This window comes from Hordeum vulgare, chromosome 1H (genome assembly GCF_904849725.1).
Source record: "Hordeum vulgare subsp. vulgare chromosome 1H, MorexV3_pseudomolecules_assembly, whole genome shotgun sequence".
Lineage (NCBI taxonomy): Eukaryota > Viridiplantae > Streptophyta > Magnoliopsida > Poales > Poaceae > Hordeum > Hordeum vulgare.
Window position 1 is genome coordinate 372,661,885 of NC_058518.1, and position 26,676 is coordinate 372,688,560.

The following is a 26,676-nucleotide window of genomic DNA, read 5'->3' on the forward strand; positions in this document are numbered from 1 at the left end:
CACCACATGATCAAAATAATAAAGCATGATGTGCACACTAACTGTATGATCAAAGCACAATTCTATTAACATGACATATGACTCATCCTAAGCATGGGAAGAACTATTGCATTAAGTATAAAACACTAACATGTGACAAGGGCAATCACCTATAAGAAGCACACGGACTAAGTACGCTACTATAACACATGGACCATCATAAGACATGAAAGATCACTATCATGACAAGATGTAAAGGCTTAAGCATACAATAATGCAATAGATAGATAAGTAAATATACTTACTAATCATGGTGGATCATCACATGAGATACCACACTAGGCTGCCAATAGAATACAACTCGTAACTATGAGATAACTTAGTTGATATCAACTATCATGAAGATCAAGCATGGCACTAGCATGCAATCTCACATTCTAGTCATGACATGTAAGAACAAGAAATCATGGAATAAGCACACAACCCTATCATGTCAGTTAATACAGGTAATCAAGTTCATAAAGAGTAATGAGCATGTAGGTAAGTAAGGATTTAGCTCATGTACCATACAACGAGAATAATATGATGGCGTGCATTTCTATCTAGTATGACCTACACTTAATAAATAAATAGATATATAACTAGGGATCATACAAGACGTGAGTTGATACCCACATGCAATACATTCTAGTTATACAATCACAACAACATGGCATGATGTTGACAAAACAAGGATGAACTCCACTTAATAAAAATACATGAGACCGGAAAATATCGTCAGGTATATCTACCATGCAAAGGCTAACCATATTTATGAACATACAATATAATTAGTAATCATATAACATGTGATAGACATACAACCAAAACATGCATTCTACTTTGAGTAACGACAAACATGACATAGCAGTCCACTAAGCATGCATAGCTACTGTCCTAGGTAAATAAAACACTTAAGGATAAATAGCAAGAAGTAATAACTTTCTACGCTACAAGATTAAACTATGTACAGGAATACATATTTAAAACATGGCATAAGGAAACCAACCATGCAATCTTTTCTAAAAATCAATCTCCAAATAAGGTACAAGCACTCAAACATTATTAGTAAAATATCACACAGTACAATGACGTGTCACACAACTTAGAAAATTATGAAAGTGACATTAACCGAGCTGCGACACATAATCTAAATGCTAATAATATTCCTACAACAAGCAACTCATGTCAAGCATGACCATGTTCTAAGTTAAAATGTCATTTCATTACACCAATCATACAAAACAATTATATGCCGCACAATTAAAATAAAAATCAACCTAGAACATGGCATCACATCAAAACATTCAACATGCATGTGATAGACATTCTTGACAAAGATATATATAACGCATCTAGGTATCTTCATGCTAAACAATATAATCAAACCTGAAATATTGCACAAATAAATCAAGCAATACCTAAAACAAATCCGAGGAATTATAAGCATGGCAAACATTTACTAAAATTTGTACGCACACATACAATAAGTAACAAGCATTACCAAAATAGTAATAATAAGATTATTCTAACGATCATCCAAATTAATTAAAATAATAACACCCATCAAGCATGTATGAACATTGATAATCCATTACACTGAATCAACATCTACACATAAAAAATATTTCACAAGAACTAATACACGGACATATAAGACTACTACATGATGCACCCAATTATCTAGATGAAAAACTAAAAGACTAATCTTAATAATTTAAATGTACACTCAAATCAATCGATCAAACCACATGATATTTCTAAAATTCTAAGGTAAAAACCATGCACTCTTAGGCATAACATGAACACATGAAATAACATAGTAACATAAAAATTAACCAAACTAGAAAGACTCTTGAATTAAAAAAACGACTATGCTCATATCTATCCTACTGTTCACAATATAAAACCAATAATCTAACTCCACCACGGGCTTGCTACATCCACACAAGGTGCTTCATCTACTGGGATCAAAACCAAATGATAAACAAAACAACAACAAAAATGATGACCATGACCTACGGTTCATGGGATGGATAGCATCGGTGCGGCCAACAACAAAATTAGTTGGAATAGGGATGTCTAGGAGATAATATGAGTGATGTCTAGGAGGTATGCAAAATGAATTGGATAGAGACTCACCGAGCATGAAGATACAAAGCGATGAACTCGACGAACAGTGTATAAGGACATGCAGAATTCTTCGTGTGTGGTGGACGAATTGCCTTCTTTCATCTCTGAATGGAGCTGCAGCAAGGAGAAGAAGCTTCTGGCGCAAGGATACGGATGGAGATGGTGTGCATCCACGAGATGGAGAAAGGGTGTCCATGGAGCAGGAACATTTTCAGAGAGAAGAAACTGAGAGAGGAGAAAGGAAATTTTGAGAGTTCCTATGGGATGGAAGAGGAGGTTGGAGCGCACGCTGATATAGTGAAGGATTTTGAACCTGTTGAGAGTTAAGAGGATCAGAGGAGGAGGATAGTCATGGTTGTACGTTTCTTGGGTGAACGTTTCCCTCTTAACGTGAATGATACACACGAAGGAGAAGAGTCGAGCGCTGGCTCGTCCATTCGGCTGGGTTGACTCTGTTGGGAGAGATGGGCTGATTGGTCGGGCCCATGTGAAAAATAAAGAGAGAGGAAAAAGAAAAGAAAAGCAAACAAATGTGTAGCCCATTCAGTTGTAGGAAAAAAATTGAGTCGGTTGCGCCTAGAAAGGAAAGCAAAAAGAGTTGACCTTTTACATGGATGAAACAAAGTAATATACACACATAAAAGAAATATGATTGAGGCAGGATATTTTGTCCGGAGTTTCATTGACGAGAAGAATTGATTTTCCTTCGAGGAAAATATAGAGAATTAGCAGAAGCTCGAAGAAATATCAAACGAAATCTAGAAAACCCAAGAAAATATTAGATGCACATAACTAAATATGCTCACAACAAAACCGAAGTAAAAGCAGAGAACAAAACATCAATTTAAATTTAAGTTGGTATTTAATCTTATCAAAATCTCCAAACCATAAAACTTAATTCCCGCTTTTATGAAAATATAAAACAAACGAAATTTTCTTGCACTGATTTTTGAAAAACTTTTCTCGAACATTCCGAGAATCGGGATGTTACAAATCTACCCCCCTTAAAAGAAATCTCGTCCCCGAGATTTAGGCTGACTAAAGAGAATGGGTTTGGATAAGCTTCGTCTTCGACATAGTCCTTCCCACAAGATTGTGGAATCGCGGTTCAATTTGATCTTGGTGCGAGCAACTTCGGGATCTTGATTGGGAATACTTCTCTCGTCAAAATCCATTCTAGCCTCATCAATGTTTGCAAATAGTCCTTCCATCTTGGCGACGATGGTCACATAGCCTCCTTTTTTAATTGGTTGATCATTCTTCGATCATGTTGTTCTCCTGTAAGTCATGTTCTGGTGTGGATAAACTCATTGATCCTTTCTTCAGGTTCAACTTGATCGTAGGTGTAGTGAAGGTCTTCAAATCTTATCTTCTTTGTGAATGAAGGACTTGAAATCTTCAATATTGCCATGAATTACCATCTACTACCCCCCTTAAAAGATGTTTTCCATGGGGTTCACATTGATAATAGACCTCGATGCATGATGTTGCAACTTCTTTACTCTCAAAGTGTCCTCCAGGGTTTATAGAATAGAGGGAAAGAGCATAAAGATGAGTAAGAGAATCCTACAATGTAGAGATACCACAAAAGATAACCAAAAGACAACACCGAGGTAACCATGAAGCTATCCAAATAAAACTCAAAAGCAAATGATTTTTGCAAATACGGTTTTAGTAAGTCTGCGTACGAAAACATCAAAATACAATATGCAGACAATACTCACACAAAAAGGTTTTGCGTCTACAAACTACGAGTTCTACCACTACAAGGGTGTTAACCAACCTAATCCTATATGGCAGATCACATCATAACTTGGCGTAGATCATCAACATTGACGATTGAAGCATCTTGGACCGTTGTTGACTTCTTTAGTTCTCGATGTGTCTTCTCTTGGCAATATGTTGCTACTCGAAGCTCTAGGGATTGAAGTTGTGTTTCTTGGCACGTCTTCTGGAGCTTCTGACTCCTCAACACCATGGGACGGGAAAAGGGTTTCACAACTATAAATAAGATGGTAGAGAAGTAGAGTTTAGACTTTATTTGAATAAGATAAGATAGGAAGAGCAATAGTGAATGAGGAGAGTACGAGAATGTTTATTTTGAAAATAGTTTCCTTTGAAAGTAGTTTCTAAGGCTTTCCATTTCTATCTAAGGCCACGCGACTAGGTCGACATCGGCTCTGATACCACTTCTGTGAGAACCCGGAATTTACTTCCAGCCCTCGTGTGTATATTTGTCAACCCCAGGATCATTGTTGACAACACAGCGAAATGGTATCATTGCACAATACGTAAAATTATTTTATTACATATTTCCCCAAGGCATACATTGACAAATGTCTCATGACATTTAATACAACCAGAAAACAGCGAAAAATACACTACGTAGCGACTCCATCTCAGGCACAGGCAGTCGATGTAGTCCACGTGACCTCACTCCTACGGATTGCCATAGTGGTCGTAGTCATCACCTTCATCTTCATGTAACTCTGTTGTCAATAAAAGTATTGCCATGAGTACATTACGTACTCAACATACCTCCTTCGAAGAAGGTCCTAACAGCTACATGTGGCTTCAAAGGAAGGTTGTATGGCTCATTTGCATAAAAGCTAATTTTATTTGAAAAAAACAATAGCATTTGGATAAAAGCAGTTTTTGATGATAACATGTTTATATCCAGAGTAACTTTCATCAAAGTGAGGATCCTGGATCAAATCACACTCATCATAGGTTCCAACATTTGGGGCAAAGAGGGAATAAGCAAGACATGTCCTGTATGTCAAGAAAGATTCATGTGTCGTCCATGACCGTGGACACGGCTATTTGAATAGTTTTACACTCTACAGAGGTTATACACTTTACCCACACGACACAATCTCGTCTTGATGCCACCAGTGGCCGCTGGTCTAGTACACCATTTGGTATACCGGCGGGGAGATTGTGACGAGGTCTTTAGACTAGATCCCCCAAAGATGTGACATGCCCACCGGGTCTGGCGTACGGAACTGAGAGTACGTCCTCAAACCGGTTCCCCCATCTGTGTCGAGGATACTCCTCACAAGGCAGCTATCCCATCTGCGGTACGGCGACATCGACACCTAAGGCTGACTAGCTTACTTGACCAAGCCAGTGCCCATATAGCATGTGGTTGTACTGTTTACACAATCTTCAAATCCAAGACTTATTAGGCCTCATGGGGCACGGACGACTGATTGCTCCCTTCACCTTGGGCAGCCAATCGCTCCTTCAATCCTTGATTCAGCTGTCGCCCGCGCCAGTATTCAGATGGTAAGTTTCACCCACAGTAGAAGAGGATAGAGAAGGTCACCAAGGCCAATTGGCCAGCTCAGCTATAAGTTTCAAGTGTCAATGACTCAAAGTTCATCCAACAAGTACCTATAGGGTAATAAGCATGGCTAAGCATTTCTACTCTACCGGAATACTGTATAGTTCTACTCAGGTGTCAAATGGATAGGCGACAAGCCGATCAAGGTAATTTGTCAATCGACACGTTAGATACGAGATTTAAAAACATGCATGGTGTAACCATAAAACTCAATGCAATTTATAGAACATAGGATAAGTATGATCAAAGAAGGAGGCATGCCTTCGTTGTTGAGTCCTTCAGTAACCTGACTATCAACATGTCCAACATCGTCACTCCCTACTCGTCGTAACGATAGCAAAAGACAAACAATAAATACCAAAGCAATGGTAATTCCAAATAACATCCAAAACAAAATAAGGTGGATGGGTAACAAGATATTGATGAAGATGGAGATTCCGAAATGGGATAGCACAATAGGGATGTAAGAGAGATGATCTGAGGTGACATGGTTTAGGTTGACGATGACTAAGGGAACGCTTGGTGATCAAGACTAGCGTTCTAATGGGAACTACGATACTGACGATTAGTACTGTCCACTACACAACTCAGTTAACTATATAGGACTACTACATGATGAAGTCGATGAAGTTCAGCACACATGGAATGGAATCAACATACGTATTTTTACTAGACAATCTCAACATAACATAGTAGATGTAAAGGTTAACCACAAATAAATATTTAGATATAATCTAAATATTTACAATGGTAACCACAAGCAAAGTAAAACATCAACCATAACAAACAATGTTTCTAGAACAAAAGATAAACCAATACTAACGACCAGTAGCTATTATATTATCACCACATGATCAAAATAATAAAGCATGATGTGGACACTAACTGTATGATCAAAGCACAATTATATTGACATGACATATGACTCATCCTAAGCATGGGATGAACTATTGCATTAAGTATAAAACACTAGCATGTGACAAGGGCAATCACCTATAAGAAGCACACGGACTAAGTATGCTACTATAACACATGGAGCATAGTAAGACATGAAAGATCACTATCATGACAAGATGTAAAGGCTTAAGCATACAATAATGCAATAGATAGATAAGTAAATATACTTACTAATCATGGTGGATCATCACATGAGATACCACACTAGGCTACCAATAGAATACAACTCGTAAATATGAGATAACTTAGTTGATATCAACTATCATGAAGAACAAGCATGGCACTAGCATGCAATCTCACATTCTAGTCATGACATGTAAGAACACAAAATCATGGAATAAGCACACAACCCTATCATGTCAGTTAATACAGGTAATCACGTTCATAAAGAGTAATGAGCATGTAGGTAAGTAAGCAACTAGCTCATGTATCATACAAGACGTGAGTTGATACCCACATGCAATACATTCTAGTTATACAATCACAACAACATGGCATGATGTTGACGAAACAAGGATGAACTCCACTTAATAAAAATACATGAGACCGCAAAATATCTTCAGGTATATCTACCATGCAAAGGCTAACCATATTTATGAACATACAATATAATTAGTAATCATATAACATGTGATAGACATACAACCAAAACATGCATTCTACTTTGAGTAATGACAAACATGACATATGAGTCCACTAAGCGTGCATAGCTACTGTCCTAGGTAAATAAAACACTTAAGGATAAATAGCAAGAAGTAATAACTTTCTATGCTGCAAGATTAAACTATGTACAGGAATACATATTTAAAACATGGCATAAGGAAACCAACCATGCAATCTTTTCTAAAAATCAATCTCCAAATAAGGTACAAGCACTCAAACATTATTAGTAAAATATCACACAGTACAATGACGTGTCACACAACTTAGAAAATTATGAAAGTGGCATTAACCGAGCTGCGACACATAATCTAAATGCTAATAATAGTTCTACAACAAGCAACTCATGTCAAGCATGACCATGTTCTAAGTTAAAATGTCATTTCATTACACCAATCATACAAAAAAAATATATGCCGCACAATTAAAATAAACATCAACCTAGAACATGGTATCACATCAAAACTTTCAACATGCATGTGATAGACATTCTTGACAAAGATATATACAACGCATCTAGGTATCTTCATGCTAAACAATATAATCAAACATGAAATATTGCACAAATAAATCAAGCAATACCTAAAACAAATCTGAGGAATTATAAGCATGGCAAACATTTACTAAAATTTGTACGCACACATACAATAAGTATCAAGCATTACCAAAATAGTAATAATAAGATTATTCTAACGATCATCCAAATTAATTAAAATAATAACACCCATCAAGCATGTATGAACATTGATAATCCATTACACTGAATCAACATCTACACATAAAAAATATTTCACAAGAACTAGTACACGGACATATAATACTACTACATGATGCACGCAATTATCTAGATGAAAAACTAAAAGACTAATCATAATAATTTAAATGTACACTCAAATCAATCGATCAAACCACATGATATTTCTAAAATTCTAAGGTAAAAACCATGCATTCCTAGGCATAACACGAACACATGAAATAACATACTAACATAAAAATTAACCAAACTAGAAAGACTCTTGAATTTAAAAAAACGACTATGCTCATATCTATCCTACTGTTCACAATATAAAACCAATAATCTAACTCCACCACGGGCTTGCTACATCCACACAAGGCGCTTCATCTACTGGGATCAAAACCAAACGATAAACAAAACAACAACAAAAATGATGACCATGACCTACGGTACATGGGATGGATAGCATCGGTGCGGCCAACAACAAAATTAGTTGGAATAGGGATGTCTAGGAGATAATATGAGTGATGTCTAGGAGGTATGCAAAATGAATTGGATAGAGACTCACCGAGCATGAAGATACAAAGCGATGAACTCGACGAACAATGTATACGGACCTGCAGAATTCTTCGTGTGTGGTGGACGGATCGCGTTCTTTGTTCTCTAAATGGAGCTGCAGCAAGGAGAAGAAGCTTCTGGTGCAAGGATACGGATGGAGATGGTGTGCATCCACGAGATGGAGCAAGGGTGTCCATGGAGCAGGAACATTTTCACAGAGAAGAAACTGAGAGAGGAGAAAGGAAACTTTGAGAGTTCCTATGGGATGGAAGAGGAGGTTGGAGCGCACGCTTATATACTGAAGGATTTTGAAACGGTCGAGAGTTAAGAGGATCAGAGGAGGAGGAGAGTCATGGTTGTACATTTCTTGGCTGAACGTTTCCCTCTTAACATGAATGATACACAGGAAGGAGAAGAGTCGAGCGCTGGCTCGTCCGTTCGGCTGGGTTGACTCTGTTGGGAGAGATGGGCTGATTGGTTAGGCCCATGTGAAAAATAAAGAGAGAGGGAAAAAGAAAAGAAAAGAAAACAAATGTGTAGCCCATTCAGTTGTAGGAAAAAAAATTGAGTCGGTTGCGCCTAGAAAAAAAAGCAAAAAGAGTTGACCTTTTACGTGGATGAAACAAAGTAATATAGACACATAAAAGAAATATGATTGAGGCGGGAAATTCTGTCCGTAGTTTAATTGACGAAAAGAATCGATTTTCCTTCGAGGAAAATATAGAGAATTAGCACAAGCTCGATGAAATATCAAATGAAATCTAGAAAACCCAAGAAAATATTAGATGCACATAACTAAATATGCTCACAACAAAACCCAAGTAAAAGCACAGAACAAAACATCAATTTAAATTTAAGTTGGTATTTAATCTAATTAAAATCTCCAAACCATAAAACTTAATTCCCGCTTTTATGAAAATATAAAACAAACGAAATTTTCTTGCCCTGATTTTTGAAAAACTTTTCTCAAACATTCCGAGAATCGGGTTGTTACAGTCCTAATATTTCAGAATTTTTGGAGTACCAGAAGTATGGTAGATGTAAAGATTTCTACAGACTGTCCTATTTAAGATAGATTCTGTTTTTGATGCATTGTTTTGCTAGTTTTGATGAAACTATCAATTTTTATCGGTGGTATGAGCCATGGAAAAGTTATATTACATTAGCTACAATGCAAAAACAAAATATGAATTGGTTTGTAAGAGTACTTAAAGTAGTGATTTGCTTTATTATACTAACGGATCTTACCAAGATTTCTGTTGAGTTTTGTGTGGATGAAGTGATGAAAGATCGAGGAAGTCTCAATACAAGGAGAAGGAGGAGAGGCAAGAGCTCAAGCTTGGGGATGCCCAAGGCAACCTAGGAGACTCAAGCGACTAAGCTTGTGGATGCCCAGAAGGCATCCCATCTTTCTTTAACAAGTATCGGTATGTTTTCGTCTTTGCTTCGTTCATGTGATATGTGCAAATCTTGGAGCGTCTTTTACATTTAGTTTTCATTTTTTATTTTATGCACCATGCTAGTATGATATAGTCCATGGATTATTTATAGAATGCTCATTGCACTTCATTTATATCTTTTGAGTATGGTTTTATAGAATGCTTCATGTGCCTCACTTATATCATTTGAAGTTTGGATTGCCTGTTTCTCTTCACATACAAAACCGTTATTTGTAGAATGCTCTATTGCTTCACTTATAATTATTAGAGCATGATCTTTTGTAGAAAGAATTAAACTCTCATGCTTCACTTATATCTATTTAGAGAGTTAATAGGATTGGTCATTTGCATGGTTAGTCATAAAATCCTACATAAAACTTATGGATCACTGAATATGATATGTTTGATTCCTTGCAATAGTTTTGTGATATAGAGATGGAATATGTGGGAGGTACTAGTAAACGGTTGTGGTTAGTAAGAATATTGGTGTTAAGGTTTTTTATTCCTGAAGCATGCACGTATAGTCTCTCGTTATGCCGGGAAGTTGGAGCACAATTTATCCTTGATTGTCTATCTTTGTGTGAAGGTCGGGGGCGCGCGATGGTTAAGTCATACCAACCTCCCCCCAGGGGCATGCATAGTAGTAATTTGCTTCGAGGGCTAATAAACTTTAGCAATAAGTATATGAGTTCTTTATGACTAATGTGAGTCCATGGATTGTACGCACTCTTACCTTTCCGCAATTTGCTAGCCTCTACTGTACCGTGCATTGCCCTTTCTCATCTCGAGACGTGGTGCAAACCTCGTCGGTGCATCCAAACCCCGTGATATGATACGCTCTATCACACATAAGCCTTATTATATCTTCCTCAAAACAGCCACCATACCTACCTATTATGTCCTTTCCATAGCCATTCCGAGATATATTGCCATGCAATTTCCACCACCTCCGTTTGACTAGAGAATTCATTGTCGTATTGCTTTGCCTGATCATATAGCTAACATAGTGGTTGTGGCTCAGCCAACATGCATCATTTCTTATACATGTTACGCTAGATCATTTCACATTCCGGTACACTGCCATAGGAATTCATGTAGAGTCATATTTTGTTCTAGGTATCGAGTTGTAATTTTTATTTCTTTTCAGCTATAAGTAAATAGAAGTGTGATGATCATCATTATTCATTATTAGAGCATGTCCCAGTGAGGAAAGGGTGATGGAGACTATGATTCCCCCACAAGTCGGGATGAGACTCCGGACAATGAGAGAAAAATTGAAAAAAAGAAAAAAGAGAAAGGGAATGCTAGTTCCACACTTGTGCTTCAAAGTAGCACCATGTTTTTCATATGTAGAGTCTCCTATGTTGTCACTTTCATATACTAGTGGGAATTTTTCATTATAGGATTAGATGCACACCCACTTAGTTTTCATATGGAGCTTTCATACACTTATAGCTCTTAGTGCATTCGTTGCATGACAATCCCTACTCCTCACATTGATATCAATTATGGGCATCACCATAGCCAGTTGGTTAGCCACGTCGATGTGAGACTTTCTTACTTTTTTGTCTTCTCTATATTTACCCCTATCATCATACTCTATTCCACCCGCAATGCTATATTCATGCATTGCGCTCATGTATTGCGTGAGGGTTGAAAAAGCTGAAGCGCGTTAAAAAGTATGAACCAATTGCTTGGCTGACACCGGGATAGTACATGATTTATACTTTGTGTTAAGAAGAGAGAGCATGACAAGATTATATGACTTTGTAGGGATAAATTTCTTTAGCGTTGATATTTTGAGAGACATGATTGTTTATTGGGATGCCTGAGTACTGATGTCTTTATGTCAAATTATATACTATTGCTTTGAATCACTTATGTCTTAATATTCATGCCATGATTAGATATATGATCAAGTTTCTGCTAGGTAGCATTCCAAATAATTTTTTTATCATTTACCTACTCGAGGACGAGACGGAATTAAGCTTGGGGATGTTGATACGTCTCCTTCGTATCTATAATTTTTTTATTGTTTCATGCCAATATTATACAACTTTCACATACTTTTGGAAACTTTCTATATGATTTATGTGACTAACCTATTGATCTAGTGCCCAGTGGCAGTGCCTTTTTTGCATGTTTTCTGTATCGCAGAAAATTCATATCAAACAAAGTCCAAACGTGATAAAATTTACAGAGAATTATTTTGGAATTTATGTGATTTTTGGAAGGTGCAATCAGCGCAAACGGGGGCCCACAGAGCCCACAACCCACTGATATGTCCATTTTGCATCATGCTTTTATGTTGATATTTATTGCTTTTTGGGCTGTTAATACACTTCACGGTACAATACTTATGCCTTTTCTCTCTTATTTTACAAGGTTTACATGAAGAGGGAGAATGTCGGCAGCTGGAATTCTGGCCTGAAAAAGGAGCAAGTTTGAGATACCTATTCTGCGCAACTCCTAAAACCGTGAAAATCAACGAGGAATTATTTTGGATTTTATAAAAACCACTGCGCGGAAGAAGTACCAGAGGGGAGCCACCAGGAGGCCACAAGCCTGCTAGGCGCGGCCTACCCCCCTGGCCGCGCCTAGGGGGCTTGTGGGCTCCCTATTGGCCCTCTGGCTCCCATATTTTGCTATAAGGAGGGTTTCGTTCCAGAAAAAACAGGAGGAGGCTTTCGGGAGGAATCACCGCCGCCACGAGGCGGAACTTGAGTAGAACCAATCTAGAGCTCCGGCAGGGCCGTCCTGCCGGGGAAACTTCCCTCCCGAAGGGGGAAATCGTCGCCATCGTCATCACCAACACTCCTCTCATCGGAGGGGACTCGTCACCATCAACATCTTCATCAGCACCATCTCATCTCCAAACCGTAGTTCATCTCTTGTAACCAATCTCCGTCTCGCGACTCTGATTGGTACTTGTAAGGTTGCTAGTAGTGTTAATTACTCTTTGTAGTTGATGCTAGTTGGATTACTCGGTGGAAGATTATATGTTCAGATCCTTGATGCTATTCAATACCTCTCTGGTAATGAACATAATTATGCTTTGTGAGGAGTCACTTTTGTTCCTGAGGACATGGGATAAGTCTTGCTATTAGTAATCATGTGAATTTGGTATTCGTTCGATATTTTGATGTGTTGTATGTTGTTTTTCCTCTACTGGGTGTTATGTGAACGTCGACTACATAACACTTCACCATTATTTGGGCCTAGAGGAAGGCATTGGGAAGTAATAAGTAGATGATGGGTTGCTAGAGTGACAGAAGCTTAAACCTTAGTTTATGCGTTTCTTCGTAAGGGGCTGATTTGGATCCACTAGTTTAATGCTATGGTTAGACTTTGTCTTAATTCTTCTTTCATAGTTGCAGATGCTTGCGAGAGGGGTTAATCATAAGTGGGATGTTTGTCCAAGTAATGGCAGAACCCAAAAACCGGTCCACCCACATATCAAACTATCAAAGTAGCGAACGCGAATCATATGAACATGATGAAAACTAGCTTGACAGAAATTCCCAAGTGTCCTCGGGAGCGCTTTACCTCCTATAAGAGTTTGTCTAGGCTTGTCCCTTGCTAAAACGGATTGGGCCATTTTTGTGCACCTTTTTCACTATTTTTACTTGCTACTTGCTACGAATCATCTTATCACACAACTATCTTTTATCGATAATTTCAGTGCTTGCAGAGAATACCTTGCTGAAAACCACTTGTCAGATCCTTCTGCTCCTCGTTGGGTTCGACACTCTTACTTATCGAAAGGACTACGATAGATCCCCTACACTTGTGGGTCATCATGACTCTTTTCTGGCGCCGCTGCCGGGGAGTGAAGCGCCTTTGATAAGTGGAATTTGGTAAGGAAACATTTATATAGTGTGCTGAAATTTATTGTCACTTGTCACTATGGAAACTAATCCTTTGAGGATCTTGTTCGGGGTATGTTCACCTCGAACGGAAGCACAAAGAGTTGCTCCTCAACCTGCTGCACCGACTGAAAATATTTTCTATGAATTTCCTTCGGGTATGCTTGAGAAACTGCTGGCTAATCCTTTTAGAGGAGATGGAACATCACATCCCGACTTGCATCTAATCTATGTAGATGAAGTTTGTGGTTTATTTAAGCTTTGAGGTTTGCCCGGGGATGAGGTCAAGAAGAAGTTCTTTCCCTTATCTTTGAGGGATAAAGCATTGACATGGTATAGGCTATGTGATGATACTGGATCATGGAACTACAACCGATTGAAATTGGAATTTCATCAAAAGTTTTGTTCTATGCACTTGGTACATCGTGATTGGAATTATATCTATAATTTCTGGCCTCGTGATAGATAAAGTATTGCTCAAGCTTGGGGAGGCTTAAGTCAATGTTATATTTATGCCCCAACCATGAGCTCTCGAGAGAAATCATAATTCAGAACTTCTATGCTCGGCTTTCTCATGATAATTGCACCATGCTTGACACTTCTTGTACCGGTTCTTTTATGAAGAGAATTATTGACTTCAAATGGAATTCAATGGAAAGAATTAAACGCAACTCTCAAGATTGGGAGTTTGATGAAGGTAAGGAATTAGGTATGAATCTCAAGTTTGATTGTGTTAAATCCTTTGTCGAAACAAATACTTTTTGTGATTTTAGCACTAAATATGGACTTGACTCTAAGATAGTAGCTTCATTGTGTGATTCATTTGTTGCTCATATCAATCTCCCTAAAGAGAAGTGGTTTAAATATCATCCTCCCTTAGAAGTAAATGTAGTTAAACCCAATCCAGTTGAAGAGAAAGTCATCGCTTATAATGATCCTATTGTTCCTAGTGCTTACATTGAGAAACCACCTTTCCCTTTTAGGATAAAGGATCATTCCAAAAGCTTCAACTGTGATACGTAGGGGCTACATTAGAACACCTACACCCCCTGAGCAAATTAGAGTTGAACCTAGCATTGCTAGTATCAAAGATCTTCTGTCCGACAATGTTGAGGGCCATGATATTCACTTATGTGAAGATGCTGCTAGAATTTCTAAACGTCATGCTAGAGACAAACATAGGCCTATTGTTGGCACGCCTGTTGTTTCTGTTAAGATAGGAGATCATTGTTATCATGGTTTATGTGACGTGGGTGCTAGTGTTAGTGCAATACCTCAATCTCTATATGATGAAATTAAAGACGATATTGCACCTGTCGAGATGGAACCTATTGATGTCACTATTCATCTTGCCAATAGAGATACTATCTTGCCTTTGGGAATTGTTAGAGATGTTGAAGTCTTGTGTGGTAAAACTAAGTATCCTGCTAATTTTCTCGTTGTTTCTACCACACAATATAGCTTTTGCCCCATCATATTTGGCAGACCTTTCCTCACTACTGTCAATGCTCATATTGACTGTGAGAAGTAAACTGTCACTGTTGGCTTTGAAGGTGTGTCACATGAGTTCAATTTCTCCAAGTTTGGTAGACAACCTCATGAAAAAGAATTGTCTAGTAAGGATGAAATTATTGCTCTAGCTTCTATCGTTGTGCCTCCTACTGATCCTTTAGAGCAATACTTGCTTGAGCATGAAAATGGTATGCATATGGATGAAAGGAATGAGATAGATAGAGTTATCTTTGAACAACATCCTATCCTTCAGAATAATTTGCCTATTGAACTGCTTGGAGATCCACCCCCACCAAAGGGTGATCCTGTGTTTGAGCTTAAGTAGTTACCTGATACTCTTAAGTATGCTTATCTTGATGAAAAAGAGATATATCCTATTATAATTAGTGCTAGCCTTTCAGAGCATGAAGAAAAGAAGTTATTAAAAACTCTGAGGAAGCACCGTGCTGCTATTGGATATACTCTTGACGATCTTAAGGGAATTAGTCCCACTCTATGCCAGGAGACGATTAAAACCGATCATGTTTCCAAACCAGTTGCTGATCATCAATGGAGATTAAATCCTAAGATGAAAGAGGTAGTAAGAAAAGAAATACTAAAGCTCCTGGAAGCAGGTATTATCTATCATGTTGCTCATAGTGATTGGGTAAGTCCGGTGCATTGCGTCCCTAAGAAGGGAGGTATTACTGTTGGCCCTAATGATAAAGATGAATTGATCCCACAGAGGATTATTACTGGCTATAGGATGGTGATTGGTTTTTGGAAATTGAATAAAGCCACTAGGAAAGATCATTACCCTTTGCCTTTTATCGACCAAATGCTAGAAAGACTGTCTAAACACACACACTTATGCTTTCTAGATGGTTATTCTGGTTTCTCCCAAATACCAGTTGCACAATCTGATCAAGAGAAAACCACTTTCACCTGCCCTTCCGTACCTTTGCTTACAGACATATGCCTTGTAATGCACCTGCTACCTTTCAAAGATGTATGATGGCTATATTCTCTGACTTTTCTGAAAAGATTGTTGAGGCTTTCATGGATGACTCCTCCATTTACGGGTCTTCTTTTGATGATTTCCTCAGCAACCTTGATCGAGTTTTGCAGAGATGTAAAGATACCAATCTTGTCTTGAATTGGGAGAAGTGCCACTTTATGGTTAATGAAGGCATCGTCTTAGGACATAAAATTTCTAAAACAGGTATTGAAGTCGATAAGGCTAAGGTTGATGCGATCGAGAAAATGCCATGCCCCACAGATATCAAAGGTATAAGAAGTTTCCTTGGTCATGTTGGTTTCTATAGAAGGTTCACTAAAGACTTCTCTAAGATTTCTAGGCCTCTTACTAATCTCTTGCAAAATGATATTCCTTTTGTTTTTGACGATGATTGTGAGGAAGCCTTCGAAATACTTAAGAAGGCCTTGATAACTGCACCTATTGTTCAACCACCTGAATGGAACTTACCTTTTGAAATTATGTGTGATGCTAGTGATTATGCTGTTGGCGCTATTCTAGGACAAAGAGTTGATAAGAAGTTGAATGTTATTCACTATGCTAGTAAAACTCTAGACATTGCCCAAAGAAACATGCTACCACTGAAAAGGAATTTTTAGCAATCGTGTTTGCATGTGAAAAGTTTAGATCTTACATAGTTGATTCCAAAGTCACTATTCACACTAATCACGCTACTATTAAGTATCTCATGGAAAAGAAAGATGCTAACCTAGACTTATTAGATGGGTTCTCTTGCTACAAGAATTTGATTTGCATGTTGTTGATACGAAGGGTGCTGAGAACCCCGTAGGAGACAACTTGTCTAGGTTGGAGAATGTTCTTGATGACCCACAACCTATTGATGATAACTTTCCTGATGAGAAATTGAATTTCATAAATGCTTCACGTAGTACACCGTGGTATGCTGATTATGCAAATTATATTGTTGCGAAATATATACCACCTAGTTTCACTTACCAGCAAAAGAAGAAATTCTTCTTTGATTTGAGACATTACTTTTGGGATGATCCTCACCTTTATAAAGGAGTAGATGGTGTTATTAGACATTGTGCACCTGAGCATGAACAGGGACAGACCCCACAGAAGTGTCACTCCGAGGCTTACAGAGGACACCATGCGGGAGATAGAACTGCACACAAGGTATTGCAATCAGGTTTCTATTGGCCCACTCTCTTCAAGGATGCCCGTAAGTTTGTCTTGTCTTACGAAGAATGTCAAAGAATAGGTAATATAAGTAAATTTCAGGAGATGCCTATGAATTATTCACTTGTCATTGAACCATTTGATGTTTGGAGCTTTGATTATATGGGACCTTTTCCAAAATCCAACGGGTATGCTCATATCCTAGTTGTTGTTGACTACGTTACTAAGTGGGTAGAAGCTATTCCAACTAGTAGTGCCGATCACAACACCTCTATCAGGATGCTTAAATAAGTTATTTTCCCTATGTAAGTGCATCTAGTGCCCCTTAGTGATTTTGGTGGTTTGAAGACTTATAGGTTAAGTATCTAATGTGTTTGTGAGTGTACTCATGATCTATTAGTCATTGAGGAGTTTGAGATATTTGAAGAATATCGACCCCTAAAAATATATGTCTTCAGTTGAAGAAATTGGTCTGAAGCTGAAGAAATGAATCGCGAGGAATCTGCGATGAAATTGATATTCCTCATGAAGATACTGATATTGAGAAGACCGGTGGTTCCTGAAGAACATCATTCTGAAGAAATTGAAGCGTGAAGATTTACGTTTTCTGTTTTACTTTCTTCGCATTTGATAAATAGGAACACCGTACTGTTAAAGGGGATCAAAGTAACACTATGGAATGGATTTCCTCATGATGCTCAACCCAAGCCTAATCCTACCAAAAGCCTCAAGTGAGGAATATGAGTGACATGAGGACTCTCACAGTTGAGGGTCCCGACCGTTTCGATAACCACACCAAGTCACTGGTCTTATCCACTCCAACGGTCATATTATTTAAGGGCATTAGTGTCAAATCATGTCGGGATGCTCCTAGGCTATAAATAGCCACCCCCCACAACCACTAGCTGGTTGGCCGCTCCGTTAGAAACTGACACTTGTCATAAGAGCAACCCAAATTCCTCAGAGCTTTCGAGAGTAATTCATCAGTGAGGAAATATCCCATACACCGAAACCAGAAACCAAACCTAGTGATTGAGCATCACTGAAGAAGTTGTTCCTGTGTGGGACTGAAGCCTTTTACCTTTGAGGACTGTGCATCCTCCAGACGGTTAGGCGTCATGGTCTAGAGCTTTCCAGCAGTCAATTGTGGATCGCCGGGTGACCTAGTTTGTGAGGGTTTGGAAGTCTGCCCTGAAGACTTACCACGAGTGTTGGGCGAGGACTGTGTGTCCTTATCTCAAGGAGAATACGGTAGGGACTGTGTGTCCCGGGACTGGCTGTCCTTTGGTTTCAATACCAAGCCGCTCCAAACCAGATGTACAACTGTCACAGCAGTTGGAACTGGGTCATCAACAACAGTCTTCACTGAGAAACGGGTTCTAATTCCTCAACTCTTTACTTTTCTTGTATTGTGTGTTGATGACTTTCACTGTGACTGTTTGAATAATTTGCTGAAGAATTTCTCTGAATTTCCTCAACCCCAAATTCTTCACGATAGTTAATCATCATCTGTATCCAGCGTGCCTGCTTACTGTGCAATCTGTTTTCACATTCTTCACTCTGAAATACTGCTGTTGTGAACGTTTGCACATCTGATCCTTTACTGTTTCCGCTGTAAGTTAGTCATCAGTGAGGAATTTCCTCAAAAGGAATTTCCTCAGTGATGAAATTCTAAAATCTCCTATTCATCCCCCCCTCTAGTCGATATAACGCACTTTCAATTGGTATCAGAGCGAGGTACTCCCTTGTTCTGTGTGATTTTGGTTTAACCACCTGGAGTTTTAGTTATGTCGACTGCAGGCATGTTTAAGGTGACTGCAGCATGTCCTACCTACGAAGGAAAGAACTTTCCCTTCTGGAAGAACAAAATGCAAATGCATTTACAAGCTATTGATAATGATCTCTGGTATATTGTGGAAAATGGAGTCCCCATCATCTCTGCCAGTGTCACTGCGGCTGATGTGAAGAAATTCAAGCAACTCGATTCTCAAGCAAAGAACATCATCTGTGGTCATCTGAGCCCAGGCCAGTTTGGAAGAGTAAGTGCCTTGGGCTCTGCAACACTGATCTGGGAGAGACTATGCAAGGTAAATGAAGGAGTATCAACCCAACGTGACTCTCGTGTTGATATTCTTCGCGATCTCTTCAATCGCTTCAAGAGACATGACAATGAAAGCTGCCAAGACACCTTTGATCGCCTCACTGACATATCAAATGAACTGCAAGCACTGGGAGCTCGAGACATCACTGATCACGAAGTTGTGAAGAAACTGCTGAGATCTTTGGATTCTTCATTTGATACTTTAGTTCTGACGATTCAAGAAAGACCAGATTACAAGATGCTTGATCCAGCTGATATACTAGAAAGGCTAAATACTCATGAATTCCAGCTAGAAGAAAAGAGAGATCTATATGGACCAAGCTATTCCAGACCACGTGCACTGAAGGCTAGAGCAATTTCCTCGTCTGAAGACGAAAACACAGACGACAGCATTTGTGATCCTGAAGAATTTGGACACGAGCTTGCAATGCTTGTGAGGAAATTCCAGAGATTTACACGACGAGGCCAATTCGGTAAATCTTCCAGAAGAGACATGAGGAAATCAGAATCTTCATCTGAGGACTACAAGGAACGAACCTATCGCAAGTGCAAGAAATCAGGTCATTACATTGCTGATTGTCCCTGTTGGGGAAAGGAATCAAAGAAGAAGAAATACAAGGATGACAGTTCTGATGACTCGAAGAAGAAGAAAAAATCTTCAAAATCCTCATCTTCAAAGCCCTCACCGCACAAGAAGACCAGTTTCAGAAAGGCTCGGGCACTTATTGGCAAGGAAATGGACTCCGAGGCAGAATCAGAGGAATGTGATGAAGAAGAGGGTTCTGATGAAGACTCGGAATCAGGACAGGCTAGTCTTGCACTAGCAACCACTTTCGTCAGCAAGTCAATCTTCAATCTTGAAGAAAATGATTGCACCATCCATACTGATGACTATGCTGATGACATCGCTCCAACCTATTGCTTCATGGCAAAAGGTTCAAAGGTATCAAATAATGCCTCCTCCTCTGATTCAAGTGACTGTGAGAAACCCAGTTACAGTAAACTTGCTATTATTGCCACTAAACAACAAACTGCTCTGGAAAAGCTTCAGAAACTGCTAGACAAAAGTGATGATCTGTTGAATGATGAAATGAACCTTACCCAAATCCTCACTGATGACATGAAAAGTCTTCAGTCTAGATTTGATAATCTTCGGGATCGTTATGATACACTCCTCACTAATCATGAGAAGCTTTCCTATGAATTTCTTCAAAGGAAGCTTGATCTTGAGAAGCTGAGGATGTCTCATGATGATCTTCGTGTGGAAAATGATTCATTACTAGCTCAACGGATCAGCGCTAGTCAAGTTGAATTTATTCCTCCATGTCTTAAATGCATTGAACGCGAAACTGCTGATTCTTCACGAGAATCTTCAAATGCTACCATTGCTACAAATTCTTCAACTGCACCTGTTGTGTCTATTTCCTCACTTGAGGAAAACACAAATGTCACTGATGAAAATGCAGGGTTGAAGGAATTGTACGTGACAGGCATGTATAAAAGCCTCAAAGGACATCAAATCCTTTGTGATGTGCTCAAAAAGCAGATCTTGAACAGGAACCCGAGGAAAGAAGGAATTGCCTTTGAGATGGAACTAAATGCTGATGGATCTTATTGGAAACCTGAGCAGTATCCCAAAACCTCATGGGCTACTGCTACTGGGCCTCCTTTTGATCCATCTAATCTAACTGGCTTTTCATGTGAACTGTCCTATTCCTCAGATGAGTCATTTGATTCCAACTATAAACTGTTCAAAAATCAATCTGGTGAAGTATTTGCTCGATATGTTGGAACTAACTGCAGGAATGGCCCTCCTCTGAGGAAAATCTGGGTTCCCAAAAGTTGTCTTGAAAATCTTCAGGTGAATGTCCTCATGACACCACCAATGAAGAATCTGAACCCCAGATCAAATTCCTCAGAAGGACCAAAGTCTTCAAGAGGATCAAAGTCCTCAACTGGTCAAAACTATGCTCGTACCCGTGCTTATGCATCTAACATGCAGGGAAACTATAAGGAATATGAATATGAGCATTACTCCTCAAATCATTATGTTCATAAATCCTCAAACCAGTTCTCTGCATATTCATATGAGTACTTTAATCCCCCTACTGTTAAGAGAAGTGCATTAGCTTTAATGCCACCTTTCTCATATGGTGCTCGCAGGATGATGAACGCTTTACCACCCCTTCAGATGTGGGTGGTGAAGAAATCAAACTAATCACTTGTGCAGGACAGGTCTCCAGATGAAAATCATCATCTGAAGAATTTGCTGGAGACCTGAGGAAATGCTTGATAGGACGCAAGCTAATGTTTGATGAAATAGAGATGTTTCACTCGTCCTTACATTTCTGTTATGATGAAATTACTGATCTGATGAAATTAGTATCATATTCTTCAAATCTGAAGCATATGAGATGGTAAGCAGTACTAATTCATCTGCAGGATGACAAACCCAAGAATACTGAGTGGGTTCTTGATAGTGGCTGCACACATCACATGAATGGTGATAAAAGCTTACTGATGAATATGTCACTAACTCCATCACCTGTGAAGCAAATCACATATGCTGACAAAGGTAAAAGCAAGGTATTGGGACTTGGCAAAGTAGCTATTTCCAAGGATAGGCATATGGACAAAGTGATGCTTGTTGAATCCCTTGGTTTTAACCTCATGTCAGTCTCGATGCTTTGTGATCTTGATATGATTGTTATCTTTGGTAGATATAGATGTCTAGTCATCATGGAATTTGACAGATCCAAAGTCTTCGAAGGTGTAAGAAGAGGGGATTTGTACATTGTTGATTTCTCTACAGGTCCTCAACCAGCCACTTGCTTACTAGCAAAAACCTCAGAAGGATGGCTGTGGCACCGAAGACTAGGTCATGCAGGCATGAGGAATTTGCACACGCTTGCAAAGAAGAAGCATGTCATCGGCATCGAATCAGTCAAATTCCTCAAGGATCATCTCTGCGGTGCTTGTGAATCTGGGAAAATGACCAGATCCAAGCATCCCTCTAAAACCATCATGACCACTACACGTCCATTCGAATTGCTTCACATGGATTTATTTGGACCTACTCACTATGCCACACTAACCAATGTAGCATCTTTATATGGCTTCGTCATAGTTGATGATTATTCCAGATATACTTGGGTGCATATCATAGTGTATAAAACTGAAGTGCAGGAAATCTTCAAACGATTTTCTTCAAGGGCCTCGACGAACTTTGGCATCAAGATCAAACACATCAGGAGTGATAATGGAACCGAGTTCAAAAACACTGGTCTTGATGATTATCTTGATGAACTTGGCATTACTCACGAATTGTCTGCTCCTTATACTCCTCAGCAGAATGGTGTCGTCGAAAGGAAGAATAGGACTCTGGTTGAAATGGCAAGAACTATGCTTGAAGAATATCAGACTCCTCGTCGCTTCTGGCCTGAAGCAATCAACACTGCATGTCATATCATCAACAGGGTATATCTTCACAAATTCCTCAAGAAAACCTCATATGAACTCCTCACTGACAAGAAACCCAATGTAAGTTATTTCAAAGTCTTCGGTGCAAAATGCTGGATTAGAGATCCTCACCATATCTCAAAATTTACACCTAAGGCACATGAAGGTTTTATGCTCGGTTATGGAAAGGACTCGCACACTTACAGAGTCTTCAACAACTATCACAACAAAGTTGTTGAGACTGTAGATGTGCGGTTCAATGAAACTAATGGCTCGCAAAGAGAGCAATTGCCTTCTGATCCAGATAAGCTGTCTCCTCAGGAAGCAATAAAGCTCAAGCCTACTGAAGACATTGTTCCATCTGAGGAAATTGATGAAGAAACGATCCCCGTCGCTCATAAAAACCAAGAAGATGTTCCTGAGGAAATTGCATCCGCACCACTTCCTCAGCCCAGACAAAATCCTCAACCAGCTCATCCGAGGATTGCAAACGAAGTTGAACTTGACAAAATCCTCAACGACATCAATGCGCCAGGTCCTCTGACTCGCTCAAAAGCTTCACACTTAGTTAACTTTTGTGGGCATTTCTCCTTTGTATCCATCACAGAACCCTCAAAAGTTGCTGAGGCTTTTCTGGAACCGGAGTGGATCCAAGCTATGCAAGACGAACTTCTTCAATTCAAGCTGAATGACGTATGGGAGCTCGTCAAACGACCAGATCCTCGCAAGCACAACATCATCAGCACCAAGTGGATTTTCCGAAACAAGCAAGATGAGGACGGTCAAGTGGTGAGGAACAAGGCACGACTTGTAGCCCAAGGCTACACCCAGGTTGAAGGAATAGATTTCGATGAAACTTTTGCACATGTTGCTAGACTTGAAGCTATTCGAATACTACTTTCTTATGCTAATCATCATAACATCACCTTATATCAAATGGATGTGAAAAGTGCATTCCTCAATGGTAAGCTTGAGGAAGAAGTATATGTTGCTCAGCCCCCAGGTTTTGAGGATCCAAAGAATCCAGACAAAGTCTTCAGACTCAAAAAGGCTCTGTATGGTCTCAAGCAAGCCCCTCGGGCATGGTATGATACATTGAAGGAATTCCTCATGAAGAAAGGCTTCAAACCTGGTTCACTCGATCGAACTCTTTTCAATAAATCCTACGATAATGAGCTATTTGTGTGTCAAATATATGTCGATGATATTATATTTGGCTGTACTGACAAAAGATACAGTGATCAATTTGCCTACATGATGAGTGAAGAATATCAGATGTCCATGATGGGGGAGCTGAAATTCTTCTTGGGCCTTCAAATTCGTCAACAAAGCAATGGAATCTTCATATCACAGGAGAAATACCTCAAGGATGTTCTGAGGAAATTCAACATGCACGAATGCAAAGGTGCCAAGACTCCGATGCCTACCAACGGCCACCTCGGCACTGATGAAAATGGTAAATATTTCGATCAGCAGGTATACCGTTCTATGATTGGCTCCTTATTGTATCTATGTGCATCTAGGCTAGATAAAATGCTTAGTGTTTGCATGTGTGCACGTTTTCAAGCAAAACCGAAGGAATCACACCATAAGGCTGTGAAACATATTCTTCGATACTTAGATCACACACCAACACTAGGATTATGGTATCCCAAGGGCTCCAATCTTCATCTGGTAGGGTATTCTGATTCTGACTATGCTGGTGACCGTGTGGATCGCAAGTCAACATCTGGCACATGTCATTTCCTCGGAAGATCACTAGTTTGCTGGTCCTCAAAGAAGCAGAACTGTGTATCACTCTCCACTGCCGAAGCTGAGTACATTGCTGTTGGTTCTTGCTGTGCTCAATTGCTATGGATGAAGCAAACCCTCAAGGACTATGGCATCAACATGAAGAATGTACCTCTCTACTGTGACAATGAGAGTACTATCAAGATTGCATACAACCCAGTACAGCACTCGAAGACCAAGCACATCCAGATTCGTCATCATTTTCTTCGGGACCATGTCCTCAAGGGTAATATCCTCATCGACCATGTGAAGACTGATGATCAATTGGCAGATATCTTCACTAAGCCCTTGGATGAGAAAAGGTTTTGCAAGTTGCGGTGTGAGCTAAATATCTTAGAGTCTTCAAATGTTTTGTAAAAACATGCACACATCCTAACACTTATGCAAAGTTGATGACTTAGATGTGCAACACATGATGAAATGATTTTCTTCAACTGATGAAGAATGTCAATTTGAATGTGAAGAAATTAACGAAGAAATTGATTCTCAGGGCCCTACGACAATTGTACGCGGCGTCTGTAATCAACATTCTTATATGGTGGGTAACGCCACCGCCCGATGTGAAATTCCTCAAGTTGATTTTCTTCAAATGATCAATTTCCTCACAATGCATTCTTCTTCAAAACAGTTGTTCTTCATTGTGATGATATATTACAAAACCTTCAAAAACACTTGATGACTTTCATTTGACTAGGTAGACTGAGATTTCTAGTCCTCAACAGCATTCACTTATTGCTATTTCTTCAAGTTGATGTTTCTGCTAAATAAATGTGATCGGACCCTACTTTCCCTCTATGCTATACTTATCCAATCTAGTCAATTCTTCATATGCGTTCTATTTGAAACTTTGTTCAAAATCCTCACTGGATCCTTGTTAGCTGATGATTTTGTAACGAAAATCCTCAAATCTTCAAAAATTGTTTTCTTTAAAGGCTCAGTAACTGAACCCCTACTTCCCACGATCGGATAACCACGATCTCCACTATCGCCACCGCATCGTACGGGAGCTACACATGTCCTGCGGAGACGTAGAGGCAGGGGCTATTTGGTCCGAAACTTTTGCGCCAAACAGTAACTTTTGGGCTATAAATATGTCCTTATCCCCCTCGGTATCCTCTTCTTCGCTCATCGCTCTCCTGCCAGAGCACACTCCACCGAACCCTAGCGCCACCGCTGGTAGTCTTGTCGTCGGTGAGGAAGAGCTTCACTGCCTCGACCTTTTCGTCGCCAGAATCACGCCGGAGTCGGACCATATTCGTCCGCCGCCGCCGTAGACGTCCTCTGCCGCCAAGTTAGGGTGCATTGGACACTCGAACGAAGAACCTCTCCAACACTACTTTATGTGTTCTTCGTACGCACCTTCCAGGGTAAATATATCCCATTTTTACAGCAGATTAGATCTGAAATTTTTCATCTTCTATGTGAAATCTGTTTTTCCTCAAGATACGATGCGCACATGATTCCTCAAACACTACCTATCACCACAATCATTGATGAACTAGCTAAACATCTAAGATTTTCACGAGATTCCTCAATTGTGCGAATTTTCGGATCTGTACAACTCTGGAACCCAAGAACAGTATGCTTAGGCAAATTCCTCAACCACTGGTTATATACCTCAAACTGTCAAACTTTTTCATTTTCTTCAAATCTGAGAACGCATATGACCTCTCCAAATTCCTCGCAACCATACTTTGTTCACAGGTACACACATGTCAGCTGATGAATCTCTCGGTTCTCATCACATTAACTCATTTGCAGCATTTCTGGAAGAAACTCTTCAAGGCTCTTCAGAATCCTCAAGAGTTCAAAATCATCAGCAAAGTCCTCAACTAAAAAAAATGGAGGAAGAGAGAAAACAGAAGGGAGGAAAGAAACTGGAGCAGAACACAGCTGCTGATATCCCTGAGGACATATACTTGGACTATTGTACGCCTGATGA